Source organism: Tachysurus fulvidraco, chromosome 16 (genome assembly GCF_022655615.1).
Source record: "Tachysurus fulvidraco isolate hzauxx_2018 chromosome 16, HZAU_PFXX_2.0, whole genome shotgun sequence".
Taxonomy (NCBI): domain Eukaryota; kingdom Metazoa; phylum Chordata; class Actinopteri; order Siluriformes; family Bagridae; genus Tachysurus; species Tachysurus fulvidraco.
The window spans coordinates 8,658,015-8,669,662 of NC_062533.1; the positions used below are offsets into that span (position 1 = coordinate 8,658,015).

Below are 11,648 nucleotides of genomic sequence, written 5' to 3' on the forward strand. Positions count from 1 at the left end.
TATTTCTTTTTAAAATCCTTAAAACTGTGTATTGTTTTCACAGCTACAGTATTTTACTGAAATCCCCATTTGCACTTTATTAATTACAAAACTGCGCACTGCTCAGTGCTGCACTGTCCCCTGTCAGTTATTGTACTGTATTGTCTTGCACTTTATTAAGTACCGTGTATTGACTGTAATGTATTTAGTTCTGGGTTATCTCCTGTCGATCTGCAATTTCTGTAGCACGGAGGTCCTGGAGGATCTGGAATTTTCCCGTGTACTGTATTAGCTGTATATTGCTGAAATGACCATAAAAGCTAATTGACTTGATGTTGCTGGGAAGACAGTGCTATCTCACCCTTGCAGTTCTGACTGGTAGCTATTTATTATAGTTAATTTATAATTTCTTGAATCTTTCACTGGTATTTATAGACAGAATCAGCTGTTCTTATTTTTTTAGAACTTACACTAATGCCTTAGTAAAGGTCAAAGGAAAGGTCAAAGAGTCAATGCATTAGTAAAGGTCAAAGAGTCAATGTCCACTTTTTCATACTTCTTATTGAGTTAAATTTCACTTGTTTTGCAGTCCACTCCAGAGCAATGAGATTAGCATGCTTTAAGAGGTTCCGTCTCCTTTGTTCAGATTTCCTTTCGTCCATATTGAATTATGGAGAGGAGGACATTCATCTGGATTCTTATCATGATGTGAATGTTTTCTCCTTAAAGAGCAACAGGACCCAAGATATTCTCAGAAAATCCTCACTAGGACCTTAATAGGAAGGTAAACCTAATGATTTTCCCAACACAAAGTGACCCCAAGGATAATTTTTAACCACATGTGAATGGTTTACTGATGATTTTTAGACATGCAGAGGTTCTGGAGTTGAGCGCATCCTGTCTCGATTTTCCCAAGTGGACAAAACTGTTATTATGAATTATGTGTCTCGGGGCAAACACAGAACCGAGACACAGAGCGAGTTTCCTCGAAATAAACTAGCCAGATGGATACCGATCCTGCTTTCGAGCAAATGCTAATTAGGCGCAATGAGTGTGTTATCCATTAAATAGTCGAGGATATGTAGTGTTAGTGCCGATCATCGCTGCATGACTCAAAATGTTGACTATTTTGTTGAGTTAATATGTATTTTTGAGAAACAGATTTTCAAATGCAGATGTTTTCCCAAGATGCGTTTAATCGTCCATCTTTGGTTAAATCTTATGTAGAGGAGTCAGATTTCCATAAAACAGCACAATAAATTAAACATTAAATCAGTGTGTACATTATCTGAACATAAGTGCATTTTTATTCATATCTATATTTTAAAACAAACAGTAAATTTTACAATTAGAAAACCTGTGGAATTGATCCTGGGCATGTATCTTAATCTCCAAGATGTTCACCAGGTCTGTGCCATTTCCATACTGTAAATCAAATAAATCAGACCCACACAAGCTTCTGCAGTACTGAGGATTTATTTGCAGTACTCACATATACAGAAATGTTGTGCAGCATACAGTAAATGTTGTACATGTGTCACCTGTGATGTACAAAAGTGTTCGTAGAGCAGAAATCTATGTATATTTACTGTATACGCAGGTTGTTTACAGCACTGTGCGATGGTTTAGATCCCCCATATTTGGAACAATGAAAAATCTACCACTTCTTAAGGTTTTATCCATGTTAAAAGTCAAATGTTGTATCTTCACTTTTATCTGGACAGCTTACAAATCACAACACAAAGTCAACATAAATCAGCAGGGAAATAGGAGGAAAGCCATGATGTGTTCAGTCTCCTAAAGATGTTCCCAGAATAAGGAAAGAGGTTTGATGGTAAAGAGTAAGCATGAAAATGACCTATATCTGAAGTGGATATACTTTTTTTGCTCGATAATGTTTTTACACATATCACATAACATATTCTTATATATTTGTAAATAAATAAATAAAAATGACTTACTGTAAATGTGTAATAACAGTGAATAGCACGAATATAACTTATCCTATAAACCCTGCTGCTTTCAGCTTGCAGGTCTTTAAGGTGCCTTTACTTTAGAAATTTGAGCCCTTGCTTATGTGAGCCTGAATGTCTTATGGTATCAATCTACTGATTACCTGTCTCCAAAAATGCTTTGGAAACTGGGTGAATTTGCATTCAAGACTTTCACAACCGAAGAGAAAGTGGTTTATATGGTTTGGAAAATGTGTAGGTGGAGGACATTTCTACGTCATTTGTTTCTCATCAGCTGCTGAACAGCTAGCTCCTTCTGCAGTGGAATTTAATAAACAGTACTACAACAAGGCCTACCTGCCCATAAAGGGATATATAAGGGTCACTTTAGTAAGTATTACCAGTCTCGTCACTCAGAAAACAAAAAGCTTATTCAACAGGCTTTCATGCAAAGCTCCAACTTACAGATTTTAATATATAATATTGCTTTATTAACGCTGTATCCGATTGTGATTGGAATTATCCGTTGAAAATAATACTCCATCAGCCGATGAAGTCATTTTTAGAATTGGAAGCCTAAGGATTATGGCGTGTCATGTATGACATGATCTTTTCTGGCAGTAATATTTGGTTGGCATGTATTTCATATCAATAATATATATTTAGAGAAAAAAACCTCCTTACTTCCTTTTGTGTAAATGTTTCATGTAATGTGCGTGTACCACAAGATCTGCAGCTAAACAGATGTACACAACATAAAATTCATATTACACAAAATGTTACATAATACTTAAATTATTGTCAAACTTGTATCCCAGTAATCCCTAATAAAATACATTCAATGAACTGTCCATAAGCATTATAAATAATTATAAACACGTAATACATAAGACTTATATATTATATTATATTATATTATATTATATTATATTATATTATATTATATTATATTATATTATATTATATTATATTATATACACTATTTTATTTTTTCACCCACGTTCCTCTTATCAGCTCTTATCCAATCACATCCCATTCTGCTTACAACCAATCAGAATTCAACAGACCTACTCTGGTTCTATAAAGTCCCATTTTTTCCAAGAGACCTTAGGTTTTAACACTTCAAGAGAACAGTAACTTGCCTGAATCTTCCTTATTTTATCCTGAGGCTTCTTCTAAGATGGGTGAGTGAAAACTACTCTGTTTTGGGTTTCTTGTTTAAAGTCTATTTTCCTAGCTCTTTAATATCATGATAAATTACATGACGCCCCTCGAGGATGACATGTTTACTCACTCCAACAGACAGGTATTACTGGACTCACTCATTCAGCTAACCATATTACATTTACCGGTTTTATTCTTCTGGAGCTACAATCCCATTATTTGTTCTTGTTACCACTGCCAACACCCCCAGGATGACTCTGAAGCACTGAGCTTCAGCGAGTAAGCTGAAACGAGGAGACACAGGTCAGAAGGGAGGGCTGCATACTAGGCTAACAGCCTGTGATAGCCAGCTACCGCTACCCAGCCTCTTGTTAGCTCGAGTTGAGAGCAAGGATTATATCTCAACGGGAAGCAATTGAATGCTGCTCTCTGATTTTTACCAAGACCGGCTCTCAGTAAATGTCCTGGAATACTCTATTCAGCTACAGCCTCATTCCATACACCGAGGAGATGTGGGAAACCTTTGGTAATAAAATATGAAGTAAATGGAAAGATGAAGGAGAGGCTTAGGGTAGTTAAACATAAGGTCTCAGAAGGATGCATGCAAGACGCACATGTAGGGAAAAGACACACAATAAGGGATAAGACTCAATGCTGAGCATAACTTTAATAAAGAAAAATGCATTGCTTCTCTATGTAATAAGGTTTAAAAGACAGTACATCACTCAGGATACTGAGTTCTAATGTTGACCAGCCATGGAGTAGTTTGTGTGCTTGTGGATGAGGAGCAGAAGCAAGGAGTTTGAGTGGCCTGGGTGACAAAAGTACTGTAGAAGCCTGGGCAGAGACATCAACCTTCTCAACAGCAGAAGAGTCAGTATGCAGACAATAACTCTAAATATTTAGTCTAAAGAATAAAGATTTCAGTGAGCGGGGCAGCAACAGATGGAGGATGGAAGCAGTAGCTGGACAACACATACAGTAGGTTACTAATTATAAGAGCAGATGGGGCACTTTACACACAGATCCAGTAAGCACATACAAACTTGGTACATTTGGTTAATGAAAAGCTAGTAATGATAACGATAGATGCTGCCGTCTAGGAAACAAATTGTTTAGGAAAGAATGTTGATAATCATTAACTTCAAGGCTTTATGGGAAACATGTACGTAGCCATGGCAAAATGAGGGCTGTGTCCGGAGAAAAGCTCAGAGTGAAAATGGAGATTAAAAGTAGAAAACAAGATTAGTTATGAGCTTTACATGATGATGTAAAAATGAGCCTATAAGTTTAAAGATAATGGGAAATGTAAGTAAAAACATATGAAAGAAGAATAACGACCATTTGGAGAAAATGGAACATTTCTGATAGGTCTGGACAGATTACATGAGCGGATTTATTGATTTACAGAAGAGAAGGCAGGGATGGAAAGGGGGACATGTTTAAAGTGTATATAAGGCCACAGTAGCCAGCGGTATGGGTGCGCAATTAGAATCCACTGGACAAACTTGTATCCCTGGTACCAGTTGCTTTCTTTGTGCCTGCCAACTTTCAAAAACCTACCTTTTGAGAGAGTAGCCATCACCACTCTCTCAAAACACGTCGAGTGATTCGAGTGAGTGCTACCAGCCTGTAACCTTTTAAGCAGGTCGGGGCTCTTCTTGGGAAGGGGGACACTGGTTGTAGCCTTGAAGGAGGTGAGGAGTGACTATAAGATAAAATAAAATTTCCAATTTGAAGTTCCCAGAAAAAAGGAACAGCCAACCTCATGAAGACTGGATTCAGATGAGGTAGATTTATTGGCTGTCACAAAGAAAGCAAACAAACCAACTGGTACCAGGGATACAAGTTTGTCCAGTGGATGGTAATTGCACACCCCTACCACTGGCTACTGTGGCCTTATATACACTTTAAACATGTCCCAGTTTCCATCCCTGCCATCCCACTCGAATCACTCGAAGTGTTTTGAGAGAGTGGTGAAGGCTCACATCCAGAGCAGTATGCCGGACATGCAATTTGCATACCGGCCCAACAGGTCCACTTCAAATGCTATTGTCACAGCCCTCCATATCTTCCTCACCCCTCACCTGGAAGATGTGGATACTCAATTCCGCTTTCAATAGTCATCCCTCATACGTTTACCCACAAACTGTTAGTACTTGGACGAGGATTGGAAATAGGTTGGACTTCAGCCACTACTATAACAAATATTGCCACCCCATAGGGGTGTGACCTCAGTCCCATCCTCTTCACTCAGTTCACACATGACTGTGTCACCTCTCACAAGTACAAAATCACAGACAAGTCTCATCTATTTCATAGAATATTTGGACTGAATTGTTTCATCTCAGTCTGCACATTTGTTCATGTTATTGTTACTGTTATCATTCCACACTTAATGTTACTGATGCTATTATCATTTGATAATGTTCGCTGTTATCATTGCTATTCGTAATTGTACATGTTACTGTATGAACATGTCATTATTCTACATTTACATATATAGATGTACATAGTGCATATTTCCATTAGACTTATTACTATTCCTGCAGCAAAGTTTTATTTATTATGCTTGTGTGTATGTATGTGTGTGTTGTACGTGTATATGTATATTGTTATGGACAGCAAAGAAAGAATTTTATTGTACAGTGGAACTTGTTTTCCTCACTGTGCTTATGACAATAAACGTTAATAATAATATTTTCCTGGTGTTAGCAGTTTAAGGTTCTATTTTTCAAGCTATTTAAATATTTTTCTAAAGTTTGCAGTATTTCTCTGAATAAGATTCATCAATATTTCCTGTATAGTTACTGATTACCTTCATATTTTATGTTTTCTGTGTGTTCCTAGATATTCCTGGATATGCCAAGAGGTTCCTGGACAAGAATGGCATTCCCAGTCATGGGTTTATTTTGGATGCTGTTGTTGCTTACACTGAATTCTTGCAGGACAAAGGCAGGCTCCCCCCCCACTCTACTACCAAGATGGTCGATGCGTCTGCTCAGACCCCTGTCCGTGTTCCTCCTCGAACCTCTTCCAAGAGCACTCAATGTTCTGAGTGGTCTTTGTATGAGGATTATTAAAGTAAATGTTCATCCTAAACCTTACTCGTGTGTGTGTGTGTTCTTTTTTCACCTGCTTATCAGAGCCTCAGTCTAAGTGCCTCTTTATTCCAATCTTTGCATATTACCTCCTTTTTCTCATTTCATATTTGACCACTTTGGGTCTCTCCTAGGTGATTAATCCACATCGTTGTAGTTTTTAATAGTTTTTTTACACCGTGCCCCCCCTAATAGTTTATTTTTACACCGTGCCTCGGGGGTTTCGTCCGGGTACTACGGTTTCCTCGCCAGGTCCAAAGACATGCATGGTAGGTTGATTGGCGTCTCTGGAAAATTGTCTGTAGTTTGTGATTGTGTGAGAGAATGAGAGTGTGTGCCCTGCGATGGGTTGGCACTCCGTCCAGGGTGTATCCTGCCTTGATGCCCGATGACGCCTGAGATAGGCACAGGCTCCCCGTGACCTGAGAAGTTTGGATAAGCGGTAGAAAAAGGATGAATGAATGAATAAATGTTTCTAGATCGAAGTCTAAGTGAAAAGAGTAGTTATTTTTTTGGAGCACATGTCTGTCAGTTGGACTATTAACACAGGACACGTGTGTGCACAGTTATTAGACATTTGACTCCATCAACAACAGTGTGTAAAACACAGAAAACACACAAGCAGTTTTCAATACAATTTAAAAATCAATTAAGCCATTTTGGAACTAGGTCAAAGAGCAGCATGTTTAAAGGAAAAGCTCATTCTGAAGCATATTTGTATGTTTATGTTGAAATATCTGTGATGGCTTTGCAATTCTGGTGTTAATTTCTCCCAGTAATCATAGCGGTCAGAATTTGCTCTTAGATTTAAAAGACCAAAAAAATGTACTTATTAAAATTATTTTCACAGAGTGTTTTTACATATGCATTGTTTCAAACTCTGCTGAGATCTAATTAGGCAGGTGGAGAAACACCAATCACACACAGAAATCCGTATGTGTGAGAATGAGACATAGTGTGGTTCGACTGCAGTGGGATCAAGTGATTTAATTCTGAATCTATTCAGCTGCAGAAAGAAAACCAAACATGACATAAAATCAGCAAGTTCAATCAGCTTAACCAACCAATGGACAAAGTAACCCATCCAAAAGTATGTTGTTTTTTTTAATCCAAATGTATGTTATAGCATGGGTGTGTATACTGCCAGTGAAACTGGGTCACTGCTGTTTATTGATGATGTGGCTGCTGATAGAAGCAGCAGGATGAATTCTCGAGTGTATAGAGCTGTTATACATTCTGTTCAGATCCAGTCAAATGTTGCAAACTGATTGGACAGCACTTTTACCACATTTACAGATAGATAAAGACCCATAATATACTGCAAAAGCAATCCAAGAGCTTTTTAAGTAAAAGATATGGAATGATTTTACCAGATCTGAACCAGTTGAGCATGAAGACAAAACTAAAGGCAATAAAGGTCTAGAAAAACATCTCCAGAAGGAAGAAAATTTAGCATTTGGTGATGTCTGTGAGATCCAGACTTTAGGAAGTTACTGACTACAAAAGATTTGCATCCAAGAATTAAAAACCATAACCATTCTAGTTATAATTTTGCTAGTTTGTCCAATTACTTTTGAGTTTGTGAAAATGTCGGGACTGTGATAACAATGGCTGTCATTCTCAAACTGTTAATGCAATGTTTTTGCAATTTTGTTTGAATGCTTTATTTTAAATCTATTGTAGTGATGTATGGAGGCAAATTTACAAAATACGTATGGTCCTGACTGTATTACTGTCTGTAGTAGTGTATATGAATTAGAGGGTATGTACTGAAGGCCAGAGACAGAACGTGGTTTGTAGGTTTGAAATGTGAAAAGACTCAGTGAGGCAATAATCATGTAGCTCAGATACAAGGCACGGTATTACTTATTAAATATTTACTGTGCAGGCATCTATCTGCACTACATGGGGAAGTAAAGGCCTGAGGGCAGATCACTCATAGAATAACTGCACATTATCACATGGAGTTACAGCTCTTAAGCATATTGTGCATTATAAAAGGAAAGAGGAATGCGCAGCACATTCCTTAATATCAGTCTAAACTAATTCTTTTTTTTATTGTGATTGAGCAAATTAATCTAGTGGGAAGATTCAATTGTGAAAAATTGTAACTGCAGTGATTTTGCTTAATTAAAAAAAAGATTTTGATTAATCTAATCCAAAGCACACCACACACACTTAGATTCTGTAGCACTTCCGGACTGGTCCCACTATCTCGCAGGATACAAGCAAGATATGACTCCAGACTCTGTTCTAGCACCGAGGTGGTGGAGTGAACTTTCCATAGATGTCTGAACATCTTGGTCACTGGCTGTCACTTATATCTCTCACTCATTTTCTACCGCTTATCCGAACTTCTCGGGTCACTGGGAGCCTGTGCCTGTCTCAGGCGTCATTGGGCATCGAGGCAGGATACACCCTGGACGGAGTGCCAACCCATTGCAGGGCACACACACATACACACACACACATACACACACACACATACACACACACACACAAACACACACTACGGACAATTTTCCAGAAATGCCAATCAACCTACCATGCATGTCTTTGGACCGGGGGAGGAAACCGGAGTACTCGGAGGAAACCCCCGAGGCACAGGGAGAACATGCAAACTCCGCACACACAAGGCGGAGGCGGGAATCGAACCCCGGCCCTGGAGGTGTGAGGCGAACGTGCTACCCACTAAGCCACCGTGCCCCCCTTGCTGTCACTTATATATTAAAAGAAATTGTTTTTAAAGATGTTTTGCTGTAAAATTTCCCTTAGACTAATGCCATTCTTAGTCTGTGATGATCTATTCATTGATAGAGACTTCAACTTCTTGATTTACTCAGGCAGATCTCTGTCCTGTTAGTAAAGGACTGCAATGATTTCAAAGACTCGCAGTAGTCTCAGCACTTCCACCTTGTCCGTGTTAAAGATGGGTTAATTAAAGAGGTGCTCTGCTCCTCACTGTGTTACCAGGCCTCAGGGGCACAGCAGCGTGAAATTGAGCTTCACACGCAAGCTAAGGTAAGGACAAGCTAAGGGCAAACTGTCTCATTATCCAAATAAGTTTTACTCTTATGTTCTATAAGTATTATAAGTATCACTTTCCTTGACCTGATAGTGCATATACCGTTGGTGTATGAACAAAGAGTATATCTAAATGATTGCAAAATTCACCACAAGATATAAAGTGATGACCCTAATCTAACCTTAGGGCCATTATCAGTGGTGCTTACAAAGCAAAAAAGTTGATTGATTTCAGAGTTGGACTGAAAAGAGCAATTAGAAGACCAGACTGAAAGAGCTTTGATTTAAGCATAGGCTAGCAAAAACTTTCTGAGCTTCAGGTTTTACTGAGGTCACATAGAAATATGTGAAAGGGAAGATTGTCAGGTGGAGCTGGTCAAGAGAGGAACATTCTGGAAAGGATCCATTTTTATTTTAAACAGAAAATTTTGGATCCTAACTTTATTTAAACATTTGCCAAAATGCGTCTCATCCTCCCACCTTCGTCTTACTAAGAAAACATGAATGATGAGCAGTTGTTTTTTTTTTTTATCCAGCTGCTAAATCATTCCAGCTAAGTGATCACCTCACCGTTTATCATAGAAGTACTCCTTTTATCCAAAACTTCCTCTTAGGATGAAAGCTAAACTCAAATGATGGCTGTGAGATTACTGCACATTAAGTCTCTAAAAGGTTTCAGTCTGGATTTTAGCTCAGGTATGGATCTCTGGTGAAAGCCCCTAATCGCTGATGCTTTAATGGCCATCAGTGGGGAGGCAGGATGATCGATGGCCAGAGTAGAGCAACAAAGCACTGCTCCTTTATTCAGCTGCCTATAACCCAGGAGACCCACTGTGCCTCACGTCTGAGACCCCAGATGGCCCTGAGGCAGCATGAGGGAACAGCCCGGAAACATCAACCTCTCCTCTAATAGCCTAATTGTGCAGATGGGTCACAAAATACTGCCTAATGAAGCCCAATGACAGATAAGAAGAAGTGGAATTACACAAACGTATATGGTTCTGCTAGCATTTGTTAAAATTTGTTCCCTTTTATAATTCTCATTGTCAATGGATGAGACAGAGGTCACTTGTGGTTAAATCTGCATAAGATGAGATTTAAGAAAGAGGATGTGAAGATTGGTTAAATTTATGAGGTAAGAGGCAGAAATCATAATCTGAAAAATATAAATTTTAATCATAATCATAATAAAACATTATGTAGTACAGTGTTCACCAAACTAAATTAGGTGGCTAAAGGTTGGTGCACAAATGACCGATACATCTACATCAAACCATTGCCGCAAATTTGGAAGCACAAAATTGTCTAGAATGTCATTGTACAGTATGTTGTAGAATTAAAGTTTCACTTCACTGGAACTAAGAGGCCCAAATCTGTTCCAGCATTATTATGCTCCTGTGCCTAAACTGGTACTTGTTATGGACTTCAGTAAGAGCTAGCAGCAGATTTACACCCCACTCAAGATCAGAGAGACCTCTGTGCAGAGAGGGAGCAAGTACCCTTGAGTACACTTTTCTGAGCACCTAACCTGGACTCAAGCAAACAAAGCTAGACAACGGTTTTACCATCTGAGACAGTTAAGGAAATTCTGAGGAAGAGTCTCCTTAGCGAACCCTGAAAAACATTCTATACTTGAGCTATAGGCAGTTTACTAACCCAGTGCATCTCAGCGTGGTACAGAAACTGCACACCCAGGACCACACAGCCCTGCAGAGAGAGGTATGCCAAGCTGAGCAAGAAGGGTCAAGGGTGCCAAGGGTCTGCTCTTCACTCTCTTGCACGGTATCTACAGCAGGCTATGCAGTAACAGAGCTGCTAAAATCATTGACTCCACCCTCCCTAGTAAACATCTGTTCATCCTGTTGCAATCAAGTAAGCACTTCAGTAGTCTGATAGCTGGAACTGAATGTCTCAGGAGGAGCTTCTTCCCTCAGGCTCCTTAATTCAAACATTTCCACTTTATAGTGCCCTTAGGAGTCCATCAAGAGCCTGTCACTCTAGTGACAAGAGTTCACTTTTACTGTATGTAGCACAATTGTTACATCTTTTTTTCCCCAAAAAATTCTGTCCTCTTACTACATATAACATAATTACACAAATATTCTATTTTCGATATTTCTATTTCCTCCTATTTCTATTCAGTCTTATGTTTTATATAATTTGTTTTATTTAGTATATTTATATGCACAGTTTAAGAAGGAGCATTCTATTCTACGCATACACTGTACATAATAGTGTACATTACTCGCAAATAAACTTTAGGAATCTTGAAAGCAAGCACCATGAAGACATGACTTGCAAAGGTTGATGCAGAAGATCTCAACACCACTGAACACTTTAGGGATGAACTGGAAGACTGACTGCAATCAAGCCTCCTCACTCAACATCACTACCTGGTCTCAATACTGCTCTTGTGTCTGAATAAACA

At 38.7% G+C, this 11,648-nt stretch overlaps 1 long non-coding RNA gene across 1 annotated transcript; it reads left to right on the top strand.

The window, feature by feature from the left end:
• The first annotated feature begins 2,859 nt into the window (after window positions 1-2,859).
• Window positions 2,860-6,202, top strand: LOC125139046. Its single transcript, XR_007138156.1, has 2 exons — window positions 2,860-3,115; window positions 5,946-6,202. It is a non-coding gene; the product is annotated as an uncharacterized LOC125139046 (long non-coding RNA).
• The last annotated feature ends 5,446 nt before the right edge of the window (window positions 6,203-11,648 follow it).